At 39.7% G+C, this 27,573-nt stretch overlaps 1 long non-coding RNA gene across 1 annotated transcript; it reads right to left on the reverse strand.

Moving 5' to 3' along the window:
- LOC120442247 lies at positions 1-26,365 on the reverse strand. Its single transcript, XR_005614583.1, has 3 exons — positions 26,229-26,365; positions 25,836-26,027; positions 1-58 (listed from the first exon to the last, which is right to left on the reverse strand). It is a non-coding gene; the product is annotated as an uncharacterized LOC120442247 (long non-coding RNA).
- Between the last annotated feature and the right edge of the window lie 1,208 nt (positions 26,366-27,573).

Consider the following 27,573-nt stretch of genomic DNA (forward strand, 5'->3'; position numbering starts at 1 on the left):
CATCCCGCTCGCTCTATCTCTGCACACTTGGCACGCTCCATCCGAATTAATTGCATCTCTGTGAGGGAGAGAGTGAGATGGATAGAGAGCGAGAGGGAGAGAGGTTTAGTCCTTCTGTTGGGCTAGTCTTGCTACAAGGGGAGTCATTTAAAATTCTGCCTCCCATGTGGCTCCTGGTTTTCACTTTAATGACCCCCCCTCCCCTCCACCTTTTCCTTTTTTTTTTTTACCCCATGACTTTCCTGAGTTTGGAGCCCCGAGCACAGAGTCCTGTGCCTGCATGATGCTGATATCATCTTATTCATTCATGTATGCAAATTTTTAAAAAAATGTTGTGTTGACTGACATCACAGCCGACGGTGACAAAATACTGTATGCACCTTTTCTTTGTCACCACACGTCTCCACCCTCCTTCACCTCTGGAAGCATACATTGCTGAGATCAACAATGCTATAGCTTATGCTACAGGTTACCATGGGCGGTTTTGCCTGCCTCTTTGAGCACCACATTTTCCCAGTTACTGCTTCAACTGTGGCAAAGATAAGTGTTCTTTAAATTACTTGCATTCATATTTGACTGGAGACATTGCTTTGTTTTGTAACACATTTGAATAAAATCCACTGCCCCCCACCTTCTGTTTACAGTGTGAAAACTGTCTGCTACTAAGTAATGAACCATCAAATCAGGATCATAACAAATACTGTATATTGACCAATTTCAGCGATTTTTCCGAGGTCCAGCTCTACATACGGACACGACTGGGTGTTTTTGTAGCAGAGGCAGCAGAAGAAGGCCCTTGCGGACTGTTATCTGCTGCGGTGTTTCCCGGCGTTACAGTGAAGATTCTTGAGAGACACGATAGGAAATGGCCTCAGTAAGATAAAGCCAAGCTTTCTGCATGGTTCTCTGCAGGGGCCACTGACTCTCTCTCTCTCACACACACACACGCACACACACATTTTCTGTTTGAGGTGGGGGTAGAGTGGTGTGGGCTGTAGGACAGCGACGGCCCACAAGGTCAGAGTAGGCAGTGTATATGGTTGTTTTTCTCTGTATTTTTTCCCTCTCTCTCTCTCTCTCTCTCAGCAGTGGAGCTGTGTGCTGCCTCCCCGGGTCTCTCCTCTATCTGGTCAATACCACCACGCAGCTTCTGACGATCAATGGAGGGTCAATACCTCTCAGACGCCTGCCTCTTTGTGCTCTCACTGATTTAGCAACCACCTACCCTGGCCATCTTTTTTTTTTTTTTTTTAACTTTTTCTTTTTCACTCCCACTTTTTTTATGACCCCAGCTCTCACTTAAATACATGAACCTCCTAAAACTGGAGACACGCTGCAGTAAATCTGAAGGAAAGCGCGTACGCTTTCTGCCAGATAGCATAAACCTTTTCCCCTCATCACGCATGCAGATGAACGCATAGTGGCCGATTGTCTGCGAAAACGTCTTCTCATCTTCACGTTGCAGAGAGACGCTATGAATCACACTAGTATGAAGTACAACTAAAGCTAAACACAGTCTTTACTCAGTGATTATTGCATTTAATGGCTTTGGCTCAGGCCAACTACATAATGAACTTCGCTTCGCTTCACGTGTAGGTGGGGCCAGATTGAGTTTAAAAAGTCCACTCTTGAAAGCTCAAAGTCAAGCTTGAAGCGGTTCATATAGGACACTCAGTCATGCATGCTATCAGCTGACCCATGAGCAGCCAAGTTACAATCAGACTGACAATAAGTCGGTCTGTTTAAGCCAACGTGGCTCATACTCATTCCTGAAGCACATTCACGCTGCTGCTGCTCATGATCGGTTTTTGTGACTCTTTCCTGCACCATTTCACAAAAACAGTCTGTTGGTGGTATCTGGTGACTTTTGGACCAGTTTTGTCAATACAATATATTTCACATTGTTTGTAATCCTGGAAGGCTTTGAGCCCCTTGCCATTTCTTAAGGGATTGCACAAAAAATACTGCAGTGGGAAGAGGGACTGGGTTTTAGAGGAGGTCCTGGTCTTTAATACTCATTTCCAGCATCATGTTTTTATGCTTGGTTGTTACTGGAGTAGCTTTTCTGGTCCAAAATAATTCTAATGTTCCCATTTCAGTCACTAAGATAAGAGATTTTAGCTCCCTTCCTCATCATTTAAGGTCACTTTCCTTTGATTGGCCGCGCTTCACAAGCAAAAAGATTTAAACAGCATATGAGTGGGGCTTCAGTTTGTGCCTCAGTTGGCAATATTCAGAACATCCTAACAGACATAAGAGAGCTAAGATGTTAAACATGGAGCTGCCAGGCAGGAGGAAACGAAGAAGACCACAAAGACAATTCATGGATGTAGTGTAGGAGGACATGCAGAGTGTGTGACAGAAGAAGATAGGGATAGGGTTAGATGGGGCAGATTGTCCAATGCATTGACCCCTAAAGGGAGCAACTGAGAGGAGAAGTCTGAAACTGAGCATTTAGAGCAGAGTTAAACATTAGCTTTTGCCTCACAGGGATTATTTTCTGCCCATTTTTAATATGAACATCTAACACTGTAAGAATACTTGTATCCATCCATCCATTCATTTTCTTTCCAATTGAGGGTCTGTCCCAGCTCTCATAGGGTGATACACCAGGATACAACAGTCCATAGATTGCCAATCCATCATGGGGCTAAAACAGAGAGACAGACAACACCTACGGCCAATTTAGAGAACATATAAACTCTACACATAAAGGCACTAGCAGCAAGACCTTCTTGCTGTGAGGCGACAGTGTTAACTACTGCAGTCTGTGCTGCCCAAGCTTGTATATGAGTATTTGAAATAAAATAAAGAAAAGCAAAATAGGTCCCATTTAAAATCTCATTATGGATCTCTTATTATGCATCATAACTTTGCAAAGAATCCAGGTATAATACACAGCGAAGGACACCTAAATCTCAAGAACGTGTCTTATACATATACTGTACATAAAAGATGTAGCTGCTGGTTTGTGAAGGTCCCACTCTAAAGCCTCACTGTTAGCACTGATATGTGCTGTGTCAGTTTCGTTGGAGCCAGAGGTTACCATATTTGGATGAGCATGTGGAGTGCTAAGTTATTACCCAAGATGGGTGCATGGACACATACGCACAGACACAAACGCATATGCAAATTCATGCTAAGTGATATTTATTAGATAATGTCTGAGTAAAAGTAACAAATCATCAAACCATAGTTTTTGCTGGTCAACTGCATTAAAATGTTGCTAAAGACAAAAGGACAACAAATACAGTTGAATGGTCCAGTTTGAGGTTGACAAAAGACAACCAAGGCAAAATTTAAAGGGTGACTTATTGAAAACATCAATGCCTGATTAGTTTTTATTAAGGGGTAAAACATGAGATATTGGTGTTGAAGTGTGTGTAAAAGCGTCATTATAAAAAAGATGCTACAGCTTTAATGCTAACTATAGCTGCTGGATATGAGCACATGAATAAGGATTTGGTCAGTGAGCTAAGATTAAACCTGTGTTACAGTCTTAACTTTGGCTGCTCTACTTATAAAAATATCATATTATTAGCTGTAGCAGTTTTATTCCATTATAAGAGTAACAGTTTTTACCACAATGCAACTCTTTGTAGAGGTAGGAAAAAATCTCAGCAGCAGGCGGCTCACACCTACCCACCAGATGTTAATCATATAGAAAGAAATAAAGGGAACACAAATATTAGAAAACAAAAGTTTATTCTTTGCATTTCTAATTAAAACAAACTGAATCACTGTAATGCACGACAGTACTCATGAGACGGGGAAAAGTAGAAGGAAGATTGATTTTTCAACACTGAACAGCAAACACAAGCCAAACACAGTAGGCTATTAAAAACACCCACAGAGCCATTTGGCATTGTTCTACTGGAAACCCAATATTCTGCAGAGAAAAATCAAGTGGGGATAAACAAACAAACAAACTGTATTAAAACTGTATTTTGACCAAATTTTGACCCCTCAATAATAACGACACTAAGCGATCTGTGCTCTGTTTTTATCACAGTCACCTCGCAGTTTCAGACATGCAGATTTTCAGTAAGGTCAACAAGTTGTTGGACAATGACACACCTTTTAAAATTTTCCCTCTCTGCATGATATATAATTAAAAAACAAAACAAAAAAACAACCAAGAAGTGATTGAAGTCCAGACTTTTACTTTTACTTCAAGGGACTTAACACAAGTTTTGAATTAAATGTTTAGGAATTACAGCCATTGTTATACACAGACACAAGTTTTCAGAGCTTAGAAGTAATTGAACAAATTAGCATTGTTTTAAATATAAGAACAGTCAATGACTTAAGTCTCTCTCCGTCTTCATGTTTCTAGAGTAACTTCAGTAAACGCATGCTTTGTTGGGCTGAGATCAGGTGAATGGCTTTGCTATTGAAAAATACCTCATTTCTTTACCTCAAGAAACTCTTGGGTTGCTTTTACAGTAAGCTTTGGGTCATTATACATTTGGACTGTGAGCCACCATTTGATCAATTTTACAGCATTTGGCTGAATATGAGCAGAGAGCATTGCGCTGTACAATTCACAGTTCATCCTGCTACTTCTATCAGCAGTCACATCATTAATAAACACTAGTGAACCGGTTCCACTGGCAGCCATATATTCTCATGCCATAACACTGACTCCACCATGTCTGACAGATGAAGTGGTGTGCTTTGGATCATAAGCTGTTTCTCTCCTTCTCCATCCTTTTCTCTTCCCATCATTCTGGTAAAAGTTCAACTTAGACTTTGCCAGAAAACATCTCAAAGAAGCGGCACAGATCTGAAAAAGACCAAGTGTGACCTTCTTTTTCTTGAGTGGAAAAAGAAGTGATTTGCACCTTGTTATAAATCACCTTTGTACTTCCATTCATGAAGGTGTTTCTTGGTTGTAGATTGAGACAATGATACACCCACCTCCTCAAGAGTGTTTGAAACTTGGATAGATTTGTGAAGTCGTTTTCCTTAACCATGAAAATAATTCCATCATCATGCGCTTTCGAGGTCTTCTTTCAGGCCTTTTTGGTGTTGCTGAGCTAGCCAGTGCATTCATTCTTTTTAAGAGCGCACTAGATTGTTCCTGTATCGAGATTTCCAGTGAACAATTACCAACAAGATCAACACTTAGAATCAGCTCCACATGTTTTATCTGCTTAATAGCGTCATTTAATAAGAAGGAAACAGGCCTCACCTGACCATGAAACTGATTATCAGTCAACTGTCCAATTGATTTTGAGCCTCTGAAAATGGGAGACTGTGTTTAGAAATTCTCAATACAGGTCACAAGTCTGCACTTTAATCACACACTGAAAAATTTTACATTAACTATGGTTGTGTCCCAAAAAAAAGTACACAATAAAGTTTCATTGTCAAGAATCATATGGTCCTAACTGTAACTATTGAAGTTAATGCAATGGAAACTTGCAAAGAATACTCTTCAAATTCCAGCCTAATCATCAAAAACACATAAAAAAAATTTTTTAAGTCAGACAAAGGTTTCACTGACACTTTCGTACTGGGAAAGTGGATGATGTTTGCGGCCCTTGACCATCTGTGGTTTAGATTGTTTTGTAGGTTTTTGACACCTCCCAAAGAAATCTCAGTAATAAATGTAGCAATTTCTTTTCTGATGTTTCAAGGTGACTTCTTTGGTAACATGGACCTCTTCAGCAGGGGTTAAAACATGCACCGAGCTTAGCTTATTGACGCATAGAGCATCCGCATGCTCTTAAGAGGTCATGCACGTCAACACTGATTGTTTTAACCCCCTTAAACAATTGATCAGTGCTGTCATTTTTCTGATAAGTCTGGGCGATAAATACATATAAAATATGGTATAGTATAGTGTAGTATATAGTAAAATAGGGGTGTTTTTCATGTAATGGAAGAGGAGTATTTGGCTAGTTTGTGAGTCTTTGAGGTCTTTGAAGTCTCTGACATTGAGACAAACCATTTTCACCTACAGAAAGGAAACAATTAAACAAACAAAGCAGAAGAACACAAACAATGCAGGACAAAAATAATTAGTAATAAGAAAAAATATCGATATCACTGGTGTCCTGCTTTCCCAGAGGCTGCACGTGGAAATGAGTTTGTAGCTAAACGTAGTGCGAGCCATTTATTTTTCATGTGAGATTAATATATTTTTGGTTTTTTAAGGCAGCACGCATGTGTGTGCATGGTCGGTATAAAATCTGGTGCACCCTGGTGATTAAGAAACAGGTTTCAGTGTGTGAAGGTATCATAATCAAATACACTCTTGCACCCTTTGAATCTCTGGCAGCAGCTGACTAACATCCCCTCTCCCAAAATGACAGATGATTGGAAGGCCCCCGCAGAGCCTGGTGACATTATGGTAATTGTCATTACTGGGGTTGGAGTGCGTGCGTGACTGACGCCATTAGAGAAAGTGCAATTACAGTAGGCTTTGGTGACCTTGCTGACTAGTGGAGGTCAGGGCTTCTCATTAGAGTGTAGTGGAAGGCAGCCCAGTGTCTCCACTGTGCCAATCAATAACAGCATAGCTTGGTCCGCGCTAATCATAGCATTGACGCAACCTCACGCCCTCCCACCCCCCTCCATCGCCACTCATCCCCACCTAACCTTCCTCTGTCACACCTTTTAGCACCTTAATTCCTTCCGAGCACTAAACACACAAATAGAGAGCACATACAAAACATAATAGCATTTTTAAATCAGTTTTTGTGATATCTTTATCTTACACTGCAGTGTTTTCTTTGGATTTTTAAAACAAATTTTAGGGCTTTGTATGCAGAATTATGGGTTTGTATCATAACTGTGTATTTTGGAAGCATATTTAATCTTTGGGGGTTGTTATGTATCGCTTCTTTTGTTTTTATGTTGTTCTTTGTCACATCACATTACATAAAATCAGGAAATGTAAATTTGTAAGTTATATTTTAGCTGTCTGGAGGAGAAAAAAAGGACCAAATTTACCAAAGCTTTGGGTTTTGTAACTTCACTGGGTCAGTTCAGGTGCAGTCTATCATTTCCTTCTATTCCTCAAGCTTTTATTCACTGGCCTAGACTTCATAACCTGTGGGTGGTTTTGAAAGTTCCTTTCAGATAAGACTGAGTGTGCAATGAATGATGTATGACCGGCAGTTTTGACCACAAGGTGCACTGAAACCAAAACTCTGACAAGGTAAGATTTTTGACGTGCTTCTCTGTTTCAGATGGTGAAGTTATGTTATGTATAGACATTCATGTTTAACCCCTTAAATGCTGACCAGTTGTACTGTGGGAAATACCCGGTACAAGGAATTTCCTGATTTAGATATAAGCTTTGTAATGTGAGAAAATGTGTGCATTGATTTGGGTTTATTTATATCTCCCCTGTAGCAGTTACCAGCAAATCTATCTATTTTTGACTACAGGGTCTGGTTGGAATTGTAAATGACTCTGTACTTTTATCAGAGCTTTTAGCATTAGCTGTTCCTCAGTCCAAGGACACTTCACCGCGTTGTGGTACTGGGCATCGAACCTGTACCACGTGAGCCACAGCCAGAGGAGGTGGAATACATGTATGAGACCTGTGCAGCTTTGCATGCTCTATCTCTTGATTTACTACATGCATTTAGTTGAACTAAATGCATGTAGTACATCAAGTAATATTAATCTACCCTTTTCAAGCCTGACATGTAGGGTCTATTTTAATGATGGCATGAATTAATTGAAAAAGATACTGGTTTTTTTTCAGCAGCGTTAAATCTGCAACAGTTAGAAGCAATTATTTTGGGGATAATTTGGGGATAACACCCTTAAAATAAATTAATAAGGTGTGACTTCTTTTGTCATCACTTCTAATGCTGAATAGGTGAAAATTGCCCTCCAGCTGCTTATCTTTTTGTGGCCTTTGACTGTGCTAGACCAATGTCTAGCAAGTTGTATGTGATCCGGCAGTACTGTACATCATATGTAAATCTCACTACAGTATGCTTACTCTGTGCATTTGGCTAACCTAAGGTAGCCCGCTGCAGCTCCATGTGCAGTGAAATCCAGCTTTTGTTACATATCAGGTCCATGATCTTCCTTTCTTCAAGTTAAAAGGTGCTTTGATGGGGAGTGAGCATACAGCTGCAAGTACATGGCCCCATATAGTTCTGCAATAGCTGGTATTATGCTGTAATGTACCTGATGAGGTTTCAGGAAGGAAGTTATAGACGCTCCTTCATCTGTGCTGTGCTAAGTCTACTGTAAGGTTGGAGGGTATCACATCCCATTTGTAGACTGAGTAAAGGCTGCTCTGTCACACGGTAAGACCACACTAAGGTGTACGCACCTGCTGCTGCTGCTGCACTGATCACATAAAATTTCTGGTCTGTAGTTCTCCCTCTTGTCAATGAAGGGATGAAATCTTAATATGGTGGGGAGCTGATAATGGCGCTGTGTTGTGAATGTGTGTAGCAGTGTGCACCGCACATGGTGGCAGGGTGAGATATGCAGTGTGGCTTGGGTGCAAGCAGTCAGGAAAACAGGCTGTGAGCTAGTTGCTTGGTTGTCTACAGAGACAGGGAGGGGGAGGGGAGAGGAGGGGAGGGGCGGCTGGTCAGGAAACTCCAGATCTGCCACAGCTTTTTCTCCACTGTTTGCACTCCAGTGGTTTAGTCACCAGACCTGCCTATTAAATCAAGGGCCTCCTTTGACAAAGACTGCCAATTATGCCCCGATGAAATGCCCCCTATCCTGTTCTTTTTTGTGTCCCCAACAGGGTTTTATCATTCTCTACTCCGTTTCAACTCGCTTCAATTCCTTTCTCGCTTGCTCTGTCTAACTTATTTTTCCATGTCTCGCTCCAGTGGGAAAACTGTGTGTTGCATCTCTGGCCTTTTCCCCGTGTCTGTGCAACTCTCACTAAGGCCCTGTGAAGAATGAAGAAAGACTTATGGAGGTTTTTAGTTCGGCAAAGGGAGCACTAATTGTACCTGAGGTGTAAAAATAACAGCCAGAGGCTGCTGGGAGGTTCTGCTGTTTTGTTTGCTAACAAACAGGTTCTGTCAATTTCACAACAAGAATGAGATCAAGATCATGGCGGGGCTTTGGGGAGGGCAGTGTCCTTTCCACTATGCTGTTGAGAAATCTCAGACACATTTTTCATGCCCATAAACTTTAGTACAGACAGTTTGTATGCCTGACAAAATGAATTAGGCTGATATTTGTGTAAAAATACAACAATATACAAGCAAAAAATATAGTTACTACTACTAATACTACTACAGATATATGGAAAGGTTTCTATTTTGCACAACTATATGGCTAACTGGCCTTTATAGAGGTAGGCACTGATTATAAGAGGTTAGCTGTTTTTCCAGTGTGTGTTTTGCAGAATAGATAAATAATTTTTGAAGATATGACGTATTTATACACTCACAAATTGTGACTGACCAAGAAGAGAAATTACTGAAGCATTTTCTTTCATTTAAGAGAAACATAAAATACATTTTATTTCTGCTATTATTATAAATATTATATTTTTCTGATGACTCTAACCCTTGGCCCTTTGGCAGACTTGGCCTGGTTCATTCCAGCATCAGGAGGAGAACTCATCATCGAACTATTTTTCATCTCTGTCACAGCAAAACGAATCACATGAGTCAGAAGTTTAAATTAGATAGCACAATATTAAGTGTCGACTTACTTTTAAAGGATAAAATCATGGAAAACTGAATTTTTTCAGACATTGTATTTATTATTTCCTCACACTAAAATGGTTTGGATTTTGATGAAAAAGAGCCATGCTACAGACACCTTTGCGCTTTTTGTGGTTGCAAATATATTGTAAAACCCCCCCCCCAAAACAATGAAACATTTTATCATCTGTCCGTATCTTTGGACTTAACCAGGAGTGAGTCCTGTATTTGGGTCCTCCCTTGCCCACCAAACAATGAACCACTGACAAACAATGGACTTTTCTAGATTGTCCTTTTATGAGTATTTAAACTTGTACAGCTCTAGGACTAGTAGCACTACATGACTTCACAAAAAAGTAATAAAGTGTGCTAAAATCAAAATTGTGAATATAAAGTCTTTCAATATGACAAATAACACACAATGTATCCATTCTAGTTTCTCTTGCGCATGCTGCACTTGTTGCTTTGAAGTGAGACGTGCATGAGTCAGAGAATTTTTTAAAAATAATGATGCAATATGCACAATCAATTTTATTAACAAGAAGAGCCCAGCAGGATTAAATAGTGCAGTGAAGTTCCCAGAGGTGTGAGGTATTATCTTATGATAAAACACTCAGATACAAAACAAACCCAAAAGACTCCTTGTTACACTGTAGTAGCAACAATTCATGCCCTAATGATATACTCGCTAATATACTTTTAACTAGCCTGTGATAAATGTAATCTTCAGGAACATTTATATGGTCTAGTAAGGCTTTATGGGTATAAAAATAATAGTGTGTATTAGATAAATATCACATTTTACATTTTGTTTCAATCAATTCCTGTGTGAACATGTAGAATGTTTTTAAAAAGTCCAAATTCATCAAATTTTATGCGCAGGGCTTTGCAGGACTGCACAAGCTTTGGCAATGAAGCAAATGAATGAAGAGCTTCTCAAGCAATCACATAGTACTTGGTGTCACGTTGGGAAGTGGAGTACTGCTGAAACAAGATAGGAAATGTGTGATTTTGTGGGGGATCGTCATTCATTTGCTGGAGTATAGAACCTCAGGCAGTTTAAACCTTGTTTACAATATGCACCCAAATGAAGCTGAAAGCTGCAAATCAGATTTTTTACATAAAAACATTTAACAAAAAGGTCAATAATAAAAAAAATTAGAGTAAATTTTTTTGAACAACACTACATGTTAAGAGGCCACTGCAGATCTTATACCTAACGATGTTGTACATAGCAGAGATATAATCACATTTTTGGTGAAACGTAGACTGGCAGACCTCGCTGCTTCCTGTGATGTCGATTTCTGTGCATCACTCAATCCACTGGCTGCCTGTGGTTTGTTCGTAATGGATTGTAAACCCTGGTGCAGGCACATAGTGCTGCCGAGGCAGCCGCACCCCCCATACCTCCAGGCAATGCTCCAACACTGCACACTGCTCGTACTCCACGCTCTGCTTCCCTCTCTTGCCTGGCCCTTCCTTCTCTGGTCAGCACTCCACTGAGCCCTGGCTCTTCTATCCTGCTTCTCAAATGCTCAAATAACCTTCTCTCTACAGTCTGAACAGCAGCCACGACCTGCGTTCGGTTCTTAGGGGGGGAAAAAAAGACATTTTACGGAAGCAAGATTGACCCTAAACAGCTTTGATTTGTTCTACAGTATATTTTCTACTTTACACCTCACCATCATTTTTTTTTTCTGTTGTGAATGTCTCACCCTACATATCTCTAAAAATTAAGGAACTATAGATCATACGCTTTAATCAAAACAAATTTGCACTCGTCTTGATACAAAGATACAATTACCTTGGAAACCATAACGCGATTTCAAAGACGATAAAATGTGACATTCACCACTTCTTCAACAGCTATTAGCGGGGAACTTAGAAACCTCATGAATATCATGGATCAGGCGCTCAGGAGAGGATATAGTGAGAGCGCCACCATGCCAAAAGCGAGCTCAACAAGGCAATCAGACTGGAGAGTCAGGTTGCCAACAATGACTCATACTACAGGAAAAGACTCAACAGTTCTCCTTACCCTCACTCTCCAACAACCTCAACCCCCGTTACTGTCTTATGGAGCAATAAATCTCTCCTCTGCCTCATTCCAGTCCTTCTCTATGCAAATGCAGACAATGTAATTTGTATCATCAGTGGCAGCATGTTTACATGTGTATCACACGTATGCCTTCTTCATACAAAGGCATGCAGGTGTAGCTGAAATGCAAACTCCAGTGCAGTTTACCACCGCAGGACGCTGCCTGACATTTGCACTGACAGCACCTGCGCTGTAAGAATATAACATGCTGTTATATACATGCTTTGGTAGCACTCCGCAACAAAACAAAATGATTTATGTTGTGATTTAGGGAGTCCTTTTCAGTACTTATAAAACCTTACCAGTGGTTAAAATACAGTAAAGGCAAACTGTGGAAGAGCAATAAATGCAGCATTAAAGGAAGTCTAGTCTAGTCTTGTCACAGTTTTCACCAGCACTGACAGCATGGCTGATATTGTTTTCACCTCTTGAGTCTGTCTGTGTGCTATCACGGCACAATCGCGCATTAGAAAATGGATTAGTGTTCACTGATATATTCAAGAAAAATGATTTTACTCTGGTTTGACCAGAACCTTCAGAGATTTCCATGTCTCACTCATTAGACAGAGCGAGACCTGCGTGCACTTCTCGAGACTTGTGTTTAAATCTATCAAGTTTAAAGTTTAATAGTGTTCAGGAATATATATTGCTATATATCTTCATAGCGCTCGATGACCTTGTGACTGAAGTAGGCGGCACTCAAGCGGTTCATTTTCAGTGGAAGGAGAGTAAAATGACTTGTAAAACACCCCCCTATTTATGTGAGCGTGCACAGAGTCTGAGGAAGAAAGCAGCTGTTAACAAAGAAAGTTTTCTCTGTCTGTAGTTTTAGGTTTTGTCGAGCCAGCTAACATAAAGGAAACCTGCTGATGAAGATTTTGATGACTTTGATTATAAATTTTCACAATTCTCCCCCTCCTCTGGAGTATAAACACATGCAATTGTCAAAAATGGGTGTGGTCATTAGACCCCATTTAAGAGTAATATTAATGTAGTCTGAGTTACTTGTTCTCTGTGGAAAAGTATTAATGTTTGTCTCCTAAAATGTTCTTAATTTTTTCCCTTTTGTTTTATTTTCTTCATGAATTGTTAGGATAAGCTTTAATGCCGAATCTTGTATGTATTGTAGCCACTGCATCATTGGGTATGTGGGTGGAGGTTTCCCAGCTGAGACAATGTGATTATGGAAATTAGCTTTAGTAAGTTGTCTTCCAAGTCATTTTAGATGCTATCTGGTGCATTGATGATACTGTTCTTTGTACTAATACTACAATGTTCCTAGTAGCTTATGGTTGCTGTTATTTGAGATGTCGGACCACGAGTGAAATAGTGAGAGCAGATTTAATAACCTTGATTTAACACAGAAAATTACAAGTTTAAAAAAATCTGAAAGCCCCCATTTGATAGATATATAGATATGGGATTGCATTTTATTGCTATTACCAAAATAAACATTTTTACCTAAGCGTTTGCTGGCTTGTAACCTCTCAACCAATGGTTCATTCCTTTACATTTAGTGTGTCTCACCAAACTCTAGGTCATGAAATGTTGGCATATCACTCAATCCCTTATACTTTACAATAGTCTGCTTTCGCTGTGAGTTTACATCCCTCACTGGTTCTCACTGGCCATAGTTAATATAGGAAGAAGGTTTGAAATCATACGTCCAACAAGATAATCAGACTAAATAAGAAGGGAAGCGCACATAAATACAGCACTGGCAATTTCCATTAATTAAATACTCAGACATCAATGTTGCAGTAGCTCATCCAGCTAACGAATCAGAATTCACAGGTTATTCCTTGTAAAACCACAAATGTGACCTTGACAATGAGCTTTGTTTGGGTAAAGAACCATTAGGTGATCACTTTGTGTAAGTTTCACTAAAATCTGACGAGCGCAGCCGGAGGAATAGTGATTCCCTTGAAGTGTGAATGGATAGAAGGAAGGCGGATGCCTCTCCGTGGCGTTAGCTCATCGGTCCTTCAGCCAGATGAGTTAAAAAGTGTAAACATTGGTAAAACATTAGCTGTGTAAGCAGCAGGCCATTAACCTCTGAAGATAAATGTCGGAGCCGGGAGTGACGTCACTCCTGATTTGAGCATGGCGAAGAAGTAAAGACAAGAAAAATCAGGATTTATTTTGCTCCTTAGAAAAGTAGAGGCATTCATGTATTACTAACAATACAGTGCACTGCTTGCTTTTGTGCAGTAAAAAAATACAGAAGCGCATTCACAAATAGACCCTGGTCAAATATCTGCATATGGATCATTTTTCCAGTCACAAATACACAACAGTGGCTGATTTTACACTTTTACTAAGCTTTACCTGCTCTAACTTTCTGAGCTGAAAGTCCATCTTCCAACGGGGCGTTTAAGTTTTAAAATCCTGACTGGAAATTTGGAAATTCGAACTTCCAGCTTCTAATGAATGCACCACAAAAGCTGGTTGGAGTCTCAGCTCAGCTGGACCCATATGCAGTTCTACCATTTTAACTCATTAGATTACAATATAAAACTCTTTACTAATTTTCCCCCAACTTGCTACAAGGCATCCAGCACACAGCGATGAGATGTAGACTTGAAATGAAACAAGCCGAAACAAGAAAATAAAGGAACACTAGCAGAGGTGAGATTGCACTTCAAAGTTCCTATTAGTGGTGTAAAAAGAAAATAGGGGAAAAAAGGGCTTGGAAATTATTTAGTTCATGAGGGACCTCCCGTGTGGGTACTTACTCCCAGGTAGTCCCCATAACTGTTTGTTCCAAAGCACCTAAGAAGTGTATACTCCCTGAAAGCATATTCCTCCAGATAAATTAATAACAATGGTAGTTTGTTCCTACTGTCTGAAACATCTTTGTAAGCACCCCTAAAAGGACACATAGGAGTGTTTCCACTTTAAAAGGACAAAGCCAGCATCAAGCAGCAGGTAGTGTAGAAGCAGCACACCAACACACCCAACTTTTAACCAGGTTAGCATTTGTAAAAGATTGCTAACCAGGTTAGCAATGTTTGGTTTAAAATACAAATTTGTTATAACCTACACTGAAAAAAAGAAGAAAAAAAAGAATGTTGGATTTACTTAATTCATTAGTGGACATTGGTTGCACACAAATGTTTTGCTATGGAAGCAATTTTAACTTGAGTTAAATTAACACAAGTTATTAATATTCATAAACCTGTGCATTTTGTGTTGACATAAAACTTCTCATGTGGATCTTTTTTCCCTCTAAAATTCACATAGTTGTCACTCCATCCATCTGCTTGTCACAAAAGCTGTCACAGGGTCAGAGGCAGGGTACACCTTTATCACAGGGCTAACACAGAGAGGCACTCGCATTCATTAACCTAACCACGCTAACTGCATGTCTTTGGACTCTTGGAGGAAGCCAGAGAACCCATGCAAACACAGGAAGAACATGCAAACTCCACAGAGAAAGGCCCCGGCTAGTTGGTGGAGTTGAACTCTTGATTTGATCTTTCTTGCTGTGCGGAAACAGTGCTAATCACTGCGACACTGAGACGTCAATCCATACTTTAATAAAGAAGGATAACTATCATTACCAGGGTTGATAGAGAATTCTCTTTATATTTTGTGACGACAGGTTTCTGCCTCTTATAACCCCAGTAAGTCTCCCATGGTTTGAAATCTTGTGTGATCTTGTGATATGGCGAGTCCAGGCAAGTAACCACTCTTGCTAGATTTTATCACATCATTGCAACAAGAATAAATTAAGCTGTTTAATTTTATACAGATCCTACATGATATAATTATGTTCACCATATAAAAATTACAAATTTTTGTTCAAATTACAAGTTGGACTCTTGTAATTTCACTTTTTTTTTAAGTATAAAAACATGGTCTAAGTTTTAAATTGTAACCTTTACACAGACCTTACACAAAAAACTGAATGTTTTCTAGATGAGGACAGCATCAGTCCTGTCCAGGCCTCTAAAAATCATCCTGGAAAACTTTACCAATAAACAACCAAAAACCACTAACGAACCAACGACAAATCAGGGGCAACCAATCAGACGGCAGTGCTACATGGCAGAAATGAACTGAATATAATTGAGTACACACAAATTCGATCATTACTGAAAAAAGAACATGCGTTAGTTCTTTTCCTTGTATAGTTGATAAATCATCTTAAATATTTGCATTTGTGTAACAGTAAGGAGAGGGGTTTAAATACTACTATGACCTCTCTCATCTCTACATTATAGCCATTATAGCCATAGGCTTATGGGAGATCCTATGTTTTTACTGTCTCCAGTCTGACCATTTGCAGAATCCCAGCTTAAAACTCACAATGAGAAAGAAGGGGAGAGAATTGGCCTGGTCTGAGTGAGTTTGCCTTTCAGTGGGCGAGACAGATGCTTGTTTACTGGCCTCATTATGTCAGCAGCTGTCCTGAGCAGGTCACTCTGTGGTCCTCTGTCCACCTACTGAGACACAGACGTCCAGCACCTGACAATGGACACACTGTAAAAGGTTTCAAATATGAGAAAACCTTGAGAGGCTCTTATTAAATTTCTGTCACTTGGCATCTGTGTTTATATAATTGAATGTTTGGCTTCCACTATAAATGGAAGACACCTCTTTCAGTGGATTAAGAACTATAATTAAGATGGTGTACCTATCATTAAAAATTAAATGTTTTCACACTGTGTGCATGCTCAAAAAAAATCCTGTTTTTAACAAAACTTTTTGTTATACAAAAGGTCCATTGAAATTGATTCATTCGGTGCTGGTTCTAAAGCTGTCCACAGATTTTTACATTCATATTGTAACTACAACAGCAGATTGAATGACTGAATCCAGGATCTTATATTGCTTTTTTGGTGGCACTTTTAACCCAGATTTTCTTTTAAAATGAGACCATTCTCTATAAGTCTTAAAATTATTAAGCCAAAATGCTTTCTTGTGTGTACACTGCCTATTTGCAGCCATGTTTTTGCCCCAAATGTGTACATGAATGTGTTGTTTTTCCCTCTCTGCAGTCCCCACATCTATAATCCCTTTTATTGAAATCCGTGTCACCTGCCGCCTGCGCAGTCCAGCACCCTGAAGCATTAGACGGCTGGCATAGTGACGGGCACTGCAGTGAGAGGAGAGAAAGGGAGAAACATGCGAAGAAAGTCTTTCGTTTAGTTTCGTTGATCGGCTTTTAAAAATAATACAAATTACTGGTTCGTTTCATGTCTAAAATTAACCGGGAGGCAACAAGCGGTGCATCAGCAGGGTCTTCAAAACATACGAGGCAGTAAAAGCAAGTAAATTCTCACTGACAGTGCTACCAAAATCCACTGTGAGCTGGATGTGCCCCCGTTGTTATGGCAGCACACTGTCACCCGGACTGCCCACGACTTTGGTCAGAAAGATGGAGTCATGGTGGGCATCTTAGCTGGACGCTTGGTGCCTCTTTCCCCACGAGTGTATTAACATTTCATCTTCCCTTGAGGCACACAGCAACACCGGAGTGAGCATTGTGTTTGGAGAAAGATTGAGATGGAGAGGGCGAGGTAGCCAACGCCACGAGGGAGGTGGAGGAAGAAGACAGAGTGAAGGAGAGAAAGGAAAGCCAGAGGGAGAGAGGGAGAAGGGAGGATTGAGCAGAGGGAGCGTGAGGCAATTTTGCAAACCTGTGACACATTAATTATTAACAAACTCGGGCTAAATGCGTAAACTCTTCCTCCTTGTTCATTCTCTTTTTTCTTTGCTTCACTCTCACCTTCTGCGGAAAACAGTCAGTGTGTGCATACAGACACGCACACACACACACACAAAACCTAACAAGGTGGCATGTGACACTCATAATATGAAGTGGAGCATGTCAAAGGGCTGGGGAAGGTGTCAAGCATAAGACCCACAAAGGGTGGGAGACAGGAGGGAACATGCCAGTGAGGATGAGGTAAAGAAAAGACTGGGGACACGGATATAATATGAAAAAGAAGTACGAGGCACAAGGAAGATAGAGCTAGAAAGTGAAAGTAAGACAAAGATATAAACAGCAGGGTAATGAGAGACTGCGGGGAAGAAGAGTAGAGCATTGTTCTTAAAGTGTGTGTGTGTGTGTGTGTGTGTGTGTGTGTGTGTGTGTGTGTGTGTGTGTGTGTGTGTGCTGATAGGACTGATAGTTGTATAAAGCAAAGAAATACAGACAGGAACATGTGGTCTCACTTAAAAAAAGATAAAGGGTGGAAGAATAAGGGTGTTGCATTAAAATGCAAAAAAAAAAAAGAAAGAAGAAGAAGAAGGAGAAGCGTGAGCACTCACAGCAGTCAAACTAAAATCACCCTTTGTTTGGAGAGCAGCATATCCTTCACACATATCTCGGTTTGCTGCTAATCATTAATAGGCAGTCAGTCCGTTAGGCATTCATTGTTGTCTAATCAATTGGCTAGGATGTTGCAACGGTCTAACATGAACATGCCTCTGTGTCTGTGTGTGTGTTTGTGTGTGTGCAAGTGTTGAGGCAGGCACTGCTTGAGCGGTCACTCTGCCCCTCAGGCGATGGTGTGTGTTTGGAAGGGAATGGATCCTCCCCCAGGAGTGCAGGGAGGAGATGCGTGTGAATGTCCCTACAATACTTTTGCTGCAGTCTGTCCTTCCTCACAACAGTCAGGCATCCATGAGTCCACAGTCAAACAAAGAATGGCTGGCAGCGAAAATCTCAAGGAATCGCCAAGTGAACAGCAACACGTAATTATGGTTTTGTACTTGATATGTCCGGTCGCCAATGGTCACGTGGAATTTCTTTAATGACGCAATGAGACACAATTCTGAATTTGATTGTCTAAAAAGTGTTTCGCTCATTTCATGATAGAAAAAAAAGAGCCAAAATCAAAATCATATTGCAGATTGTCCTTTCGCTTCAAAGACCTAAGGCCTACATTACCCACAATGCAACCTGACCACAGTGACAACTCAGTTGTTCTGTGATAGAAGCGCCTAATGTAGCCTCTGGCCTCAAGCAGATAAGAGGAGCAGGCAACAGAGTTCTGGTAGGCTCACACCTTTCTGACTCCTCTCCTTTTTCCATTTTAGACAAACGCTGAGTGAACTTAGTCAGCTGATCAGATTTGTTCAGCTCCTTCTGGAGAAACAAAAGACAGAGCAGTACAACAATTTCCCATGTGGATCCATTTCAACTCAATTCAATTCATTTTTATTTATATAGCAACAAATCACAACAGCCGTCGCCTCAAGGCGCTTTGTATTGTAAGGTAATGATCCTATAATAATACAGAGAAAACCTCAACAATCAGTTGACTCCTTAGGAACAAGCAATTGACGACATCATCTATCTATCTATCTATCTATCTATCTATCTATCTATCTATCTATCTATCTATCTATCTATCTATCTATCTATCTATCTATCTATCTATCTATCTATCTATCTACAGTAGAAACATAAATACGGGGATAACATTGCCATGAATCATTTAGTGCTACAAATATATTTCTCAAAATCAGATACAGATGAGGCAACTGACTGCTTGATTTTTAATTAATTAATCATTAATTAACAGTGCAAATCAATCTAAATCTAAATCTAAATATGATATCAAATTTTAAGAGGATATACTTTATACGTTTGCTTTGTTCAGGTCCTGTCCGGCAGCTTTAGCAAGCAGAAGCATGGTCTGTATGCTGCATGTATGTTTGTGCGAAATACATTTGCTTGCAAGAAGAGCTCTTTAAAATCTCTATAGGCTCCTCTTGTTAGCCAGTTTGATTTTATTATGTTTATTTTCAGATATTTTTAACGTAACAATTCCAGAGCTGACAAGTAAAAGAAAAGAGAATTAAAAAAAGAACAAGGGGCATAATTATATCTCACCATGAAGACAGAAAACAAGCAGCTAGCCAGTGAAAGAAATGATACATAAGGGAGTGACGTGTCACCCTCAAATGGCTAAGTTGTGTTTATTCTACTCACAGATGTAAGAGTACCATCAATCTTTTAAACTGTCTGCAATTAAACAAAATATAGCAAGTTTAAATGTTGTAAATCATTTTTTTAAATTTACATGTTGTAAAATTGTATTAATAACCTTGATTTTGGCATGTGTTACGCTTGCATCCATCTGGCAAATTAATTGGAGACTATATATTTTACCCAGCTGTTTAACTCCAGTTCCACTGGTCTTGTTTTTTTTTTTCCTTTTGTCATGAAGGCTCAATTTCATTCTATCTGAAGACAAAAACAAAGAAATGTACTTGTTCTTGCATATTAATGTACGAGCAAATGGCCATACAAGATTGCATGCACCCCTATATCACAATGGATAACTTTACATCACAATGGGCACCATTAAGAAGGTGGCTACTTTGATGCTTGAAGCAGGGTGTTTGACATTTCTGTGATTTCAAGAAAACAAGCACTTTGTTTCCAATTGAGATCAGCATAAAAACGATTTTGTCAGGTTGAATTAGTACTCAGCCTCATGCTGGGCTATGCATATGTTGGATCCCAACATTGCTCAGTTTGTGGAGTCTGCTTTCTGTTTCACTTATAATTTTCATTGTGTAGCCTTTTGACACTATATTAATAGTTTAAGTGGAATTGTATTCAGTATTACTCTGGAAAGTGTCTATGACCTTTGAAACCACTAGAAATACATGAAAAGCAACAGTCAGAATGATGGGACACAGATTTTCATGCATCCTGTGAAAAAATCTTCACTTGCTTTTGTAAGCTCATGTCAAAGGCTGTTCCACATACAGTGCATTAGTAAAGTATTCACAGCATTGTTTCACTTGTTCCATATTTTGTCATGTTATAGCTTTATTTAATCCAAAATGGATTAAACTCATTTTTATTCTCAAATAAAAATGAGTTTAATCACAATACCCCATACTGACAAAGTGAAAAAAGACACAGCCATTGCTCAACATGTTTTTCAAGCACTTTTGGCAGCAATTACAGACTCAAGTGTTTTTGAATATGATGCTACAAGCTTGGCACACCATCTAGAGTGCTGCGCAGCAGGTTATCATCAAGGTTACCAGGTTCCTCAAGAGCCTGACTAGTCGTCCAGTTCCTGCTGCCAAAAAACATCCCCACAGCATGATGCTGCCACCACCATGCTTCACTGTTGGGATGGTATTGGTCAGGTGATGAGTGGTACCTGGTTCCCTCCAGACATTCAGGCCAAAGAGTTTAATCTTTGTGTAATCAAACTAGAGAACTTTGTTTCTTACAGTTTGGAAGTCCTTCAGGTGCCTTTTGGCAAACACCAGGTGGGCTGTCATGTGATTACTTTTACAGAAATGGTTGTCCTTTTGGGAGGATCTCTCCACAGAGCAACACTGCAGCTTTGACTAAACCCCTTCTATTCCTTTCGTTCAGATTGGCTCTAGGAAGAGTCCAGGTGGTTGGAAATTTATTTCACTTACGGATGATGGAGGCCATTGTGCTCACTGGGGCCTTCAATACTGAAAACATTTCCTGTATCCTTCTCTAGATCTGTACGGATACAATCCTGCTTTGGCGGTCTTTAGACAATCTCTTGGACTTCATGACTGGGTTTGAGCTTTGGCCTGCACTGTCACCTGTGGGACCTTATACAGACAGGTGTGTGCCTTCCCAAATCACAACTGTGCAATTTCGACAGGTGGACTCCAATTAAGTTGTAGAAACATCGGACAGATGATCAGTGGAAACCAAATCCCCCTGATCTCATTTTTGAGTGTCAAGGCAAAGCTGTAAATGATTATATTATATATGTTATATATTTGTTTCATGTTTCTAATAAATTTTCAGTAATTTCAAGTAAGGAATTTCTAGGTGAAAAATTTTGGAATAAGGCTGTAACGTAACAAATGTGGTGCAAGGGAAGCACTTTGAATACTTTCTGGATGCACTGTATGCTTACAAAAGAGCTGATGCCTCAGTGAGTCACTGTTAACACTGTAACTATATCATCACATTCTGTTATATTATGAGTCGTCCGCAAAAAAAGCAAGGCTATCAAAAGATCTCTTGGAGTTTATTAAACTTGATTTTATAAAATTGGAAGACATGCTCGATCGTTATAGCTTCTTTTTTTTTCTTATGTGGCAAATAGAGATGATTAGTGAAGAACCTTCAGTCATTACTTGTTCCCGGTCCAGCTGCACTGCACTGCAAGATTTTGCACATGGTAGCAGTTGCCATGTTAATTTTTACGCATCAGAAAGCTTGGGTGGTAGCCAGTTGCTCAGGCACGTCACATCACCTGAGAGCTTCGTATCACAGCTCAGCTAAATGGAAGCAGAGGCAGAACACTTTGGACACTACAGGACACTGGTAACCAAAAACAAAAAGTGTGTGTGTGGGGGGTGGGGTGTACAGTATATCAAGATTTTATATGCACTTAAAGGTCTGTGTGAAAGTTATTAGTCCTACAAATGTCAATTTTTGCCCATATAAATGAATAAAAGGAAGACCACATGTGCAAGGTTATATGTAAGCAGTTCTCCTTACAAACGTGTTCCAAAAAGTACCTAAAGACCAAACAACAAACAGTGAAACATGGAGACAAACATGACGAACATGTAACACAAATTCAGTCTTTATATAATTAATAAAAAACAATACATTATATCACGGCACTGGCTTTTTTCTCTAACAGAGGCCTTTAGAAGACTCCACATTTGTGACAAACATAGCAAAGTGAATAAAAGGACAACGCAAACTTACACTGAGATGTTCTGATTTCTGAGAGGAGTTCTGCAGACACTGGGGCTACACCCTCTGCAGATCATGGCTGAATAAAGAGGCAAGAGGATGAGTCAGCATGAGTCATGTTTTAAAGTCTTGCCAGGACGGACAAATTTCACCTGAAATTGCGATAATGTCATGTACTGAGTTCTCAGCATCTTTGTCATAGCATGTCTAAATCTGACGCACAGGACACTGTGGCTGCTCACCAGTACAAAAGAGTCTGATCTGACAAATCTTCATGCTGTTACACGGAAATACTGTGAGAGGGTGCATCATCAGCAGCAGCAGCTACAGCTTCAGACGATTTGCACTCAGGCTGTGAAGTCTTAAATAATTTCCACACTAAATGACAGGCTTTGACTGATCGACGAGAAACAATGCGGTTCCATAATATCGTGACAAGACCGCCAAAAGTTTGTGACTTCTGATTGAAAGCTGGTGAAAGTTTCAGTCCCACTTGCTGTTCATTTTATTTTTCAATCAGAGCCACAATAGTTGGGTGGTATGCGCTTAGCTCTTTTTTCAGAGGAAAGCAGATATGTCTAGAGAAATCTCAATCATCAAACTTCAGCAGAGCACAGCCTGTTCCACTGACCTGGCTACCGAGAGCCAGACTTGATATCTTTTATATATTTTATTTTATCCTCTGCATCTAAGGATTAGGACAGCATTTAAAAAGCAGTGTGCAAGGAAGTGTTTGAAATATTTTTCACCACCTGTAACTAACCTCAAGTTTGCTGTTCTACAGTAAAGTAAAGTACTTGAAACCTACAATACTGTGCAAAAGTCTTGAGCCCCATTTCATTTTCTTATATAAGCTAGGAAAGGTGCAACAACAAACCACAATTTGTACAATTCTTACAAGCTTGAAAGCCTATTCTTGGTATGACCACCTTTATTCTTCAACACAGCCTAAACTCTCTTAGTCAAGCTTCTTGTAATTAAAAAAAATCTATTCAGGAAGAGGTCTTCAGGCTTCTTGAAGGACATTCAAAGCTCTTCGTTGGATGTTAACACACTTCTTCAATAATTTTGAAGTCCGGGCTCTGGGGAGGCTGATCTATAACTGATAGTGCTCCACTGTCTGTTTTTCTATCCAGGTATGGTTTTAATAATACGCTGACAGAATGTTTGTGGTTATTGTCATGTTGAAAAATGCAGCTATAACTAATCAGATGCTTTCTGGATGGTATTGCATGGTGGGTGAAATTGGACGGTATTTTTCTGTGTTCAAATAAGATTCCTAACACCAGTGGCTGAAATGGAGTCTCAAGCCATGACCGAGCCTTCACCGTGTTTTACAGATGGCTGTAGACGCTCACTGTTGTACCTCTCTCCTCACCTGCTCTGTCCATATTGAAGACAATTTGGAAATTTGGATTCATCACTCAAATGGATTTTCTTTCTGTTTAAAGCCATGACTTTCAGTTACTGTTTATCTTCTGTAGATAGCCACTTCATCTTTTGTCCTCTACTTGTCCAGTTTCCTCTTGTTTTAACGACACGCTGCCCATCATGCTGAGATACACTATACTAAGTTTTCAGCTAATAGATCTCTGGGAATCACTTACTGGAGGAAAAATAATATTTTATGCCAATATTTGAGAATATTTTATTCTCAATATTTTTTATTCCAGCTAAGCAAGAATTTGTCTATCAGCAAGATAATGGATACTGGAGCATTGTTTGTGGGCCTAAGGGGCCAGGGACCACCCGACAGGCCCATCCTGACTGCCCATGAGAAGCATTAGTAGTATTAGTAAGCAAAATACTACTAATGTGTTTGTCTTTCTAAATAAGTAAACAGCAAACCTATTAGGTTATCACAGGCAAATTCTGACCAATCGCAACAAGCTGTTTCACAGTGACCAACACCTGCTACATCTGAGCAAACACACCATGGTTCAGAGGTGGCTGAGGATGAAAAGTTCCTTAGCTTAATTTGCACTGTATACAGATGTGATTTTTTTACTCAACCTGTGTGGCTTTCCCCAGTTTACACCATTTGTTGGCCACTGTGTAATTATTATTATAATGTACTATTATTTTTGTTTTACAGTAGAAATATTCCTTCAGTTTCTGGCTGCACAGAAGGTGGGTAATGGGTTAATCAGTGTGGATGAACTCACTGATTGCAGCAAATAGTCTTTTTTTTTGTTCAAAGTAGAAGAACTTACAGAACAGACAGGAGTCAGAGCTGTCTGCCTGTTTTACTTTCTCCTTGAAAGCACAGGTGGTTTCTATTGAGATAAGTTAATGAATTTACAGCACAGTGCATCACTCTCTCTCTCTCTCTCTCTGTTGATATGACACAGTGTCGCTCATCCAGCAGGCTTTTTGTTTCTCTCATCTATGTGACAGTAATCCTGCGGATAAGATATCTACTTAATTACACGTTGCATTTCAGTGTTTAAGTGAACAGATAGCATGTATTGGTCTTCACAATCCACAGCAAAAATGACGATGATAGATTGGTTGTTGTTTTCTTAATTTACACACACACTTTTACCAGCAATAATATATAGAAGGTGTAGGATTAAAAGTATTAACGTCTGTAGTTACAAGGCCTGGCCCAAATTATTCTGCCCTGTCCATAATATGAATACTTGTGTGGCTCACGCTGAAATTTAAAAAGCTGAATTTCATGAAACCCGGCAGAGACATGCAGCTGGGTGAATGAAAGAACCCATTAGATTTGAGTACAGATTACTTTCTGTAAAAAAGGGTATTTATTACGCCCTGGTTAAACTACAAGCTCTGTCCCTCTTTTCTTTCTTTCTTTTCGATTTTTAGTCTTGTTTGTATCTATTTTCATTTTTTAAGCAGTGTTGTATTAGTATCCTGTGTAATGAATCTTTATCTGCCAGAAATACAACTCTCAGCCATTAAGTTAACAGTTCAACATTTTGGCATATATACTTAAATGAAAATTTGTGATACCTCTCTAATGTTTATGTGTAGTAAAAATAAAGTTAGAACCTGCAGCCAAATGTTTTTTTTCTAATGTACAATGATCCGATTTGAGGGAAAAAAACTGGCTGGAGAAAGCTGGCCGAAAGACAACACAACAACACCCACCTAACAGCAACAGATTTTCATATTTAACAAATTAGATGTTATTTATTCATTAGTCAGCTGTAAGATATTGCTAGATGAAGTTTGTTAAAGTTGGACAAACCAGGCTAGGTACTATTTGGAGTCTTTTGTTATGCTAAGCTAACAGACTGCTAAGTCAAACTGCATAGTTAGCACAGATATGAGTCATGTCAATCTTCACATCTACTCTTCAGATAAAAGCAAATGAGGATATTCCCCAAATGTCCAATGAATCTTATAACTATTCGCACATATTTGCTCACTACCCTACCTTCTTTGACAGCCCTTAGAGAAACAAACACCTCGTAAGATCCCTCTTCCTTAGCCCGTCACACATGGATGACTTTAGCAGACACATTGTTCTTGGACACTGTCACTGTGGCTCTCCATAGGCTCTGCCTCCACAGCACTGTTCCCAGTGGACATGATCCCTGTGGACGTCTCACTCTGTCAGCTGCTGTGTCTGAAGAAAGGAAAAAGGAGGAAGCACAGTTTGAAGTAGCTATTGGGTTTGAACATTACCGCTACGGCTGTTTCTCTGTTGCAAGGGTTTAAACCACACTGACACATATTCACTATTTGTGAATATTTGTGTAGAATAATACACTAGCACAGACAGCATGCACACACCATTTGCATTACCAGTAAAGTCAGTTGCACTGACCATGAGGACTGTGTGGACGGTCTCTCTCAGGGCCCGATAACCCAGCTCACCATGGCAACACTTCCCACTGTGCAGGCCCTGCAGCTGCATTAGTCTTCTGCACACAGCATGCAAACCAGGTCTCCAGTATTCCTAAAGAGACCCTAAAGAATACATACACCCACAAACACATCTTTTTCACAAGTATGTATGCACATACATAATTAGAACAAAAACAGCTGGCTACAGTGACATTTAGTTTTCTCAAAACTCCATACTTATCTCTGCTGTTGGCAGTTATTATGAGCGGGAGTTATTTCTGTGGAATTAATTTCAGAGTGAAGTTTTTTTTTTTAAGCATCAAACAACAGGAATTCTTTTAAAGAGCTTTAGTTTTCAATCTTGTGAATCTCATGAATTTATCTTGTCAAAGATGAAGGATAAAGAGTTGAATCAGTGCTTTGTACTTTGTTCAAAGTGCTTGGGGTCTTTGGTCAGTGACACTGAACAAGCAGCTGCCTACAAGCCATACTACTGCCTCTGCGGTTCAGACCAGAGGGGCCACCTGCTGCTATCTGGCCAGAAAATCATTAAAAACCCGTTATACCCTTTCTCTAAAAATGTAACATTACGAATAAAGTCACCTTTAAGGTACTTGGCCTTGATTCTGCTTAATATTGTGGCATACTATGCTGTGGCAATATCTTAAAAATCTGATTTTTAAGCCTATACCAGCTCAATTATGTGCTATATCTTCTGTGGCTATAAGATGTGTGTGCTCAGCAGGTCTTACACTCTTCTTCCATACATGAACTAAAATATGCACTACAGTATCTGTATGCACCAGTCTGGCTTTTTAACAGCGAGCTACTTCACTTTTCTTTCATAGCATTAATCAGTAATGTCATTGCAAGTACATGTTTGTGGCCTTTATAGGTAGAATTACAAAATGAGCACTATCTACTGGGTTTTGTCATATAAATGTATTGTTATAATGGCGCCTAAGCTGTTCAGAATCACACGGAGAACAACCTGGAGAGCAGAGCACATTGCACCCACATGAAAGCTTTGTAACATTTTGTGCAGCAAATGGCTCACAACATGTGTTCCTGACTTAAAGTCTATAATTTGTATCAAAGATATTTGACTTCTTTTTCCAAAGGAGATATTTTAGCAGTGAAAAAAGGGGGGAAAATACCAAAAATACATCTTGGGATCAAATTCTGAGTAAAAATGTGCAGTATTGTGCAAAGGTTTTAGGCGACCAAGATGCTTAGACTCTGCTAGTACAATCAGGGAGAAATCTGATTGATCGCAAATGAATTCTGCTGCATGAACGCGCAGCAAGTCACAGAAAACTATCTTC

This window comes from Oreochromis aureus, linkage group 10 (assembly GCF_013358895.1).
Source record: "Oreochromis aureus strain Israel breed Guangdong linkage group 10, ZZ_aureus, whole genome shotgun sequence".
Lineage (NCBI taxonomy): Eukaryota > Metazoa > Chordata > Actinopteri > Cichliformes > Cichlidae > Oreochromis > Oreochromis aureus.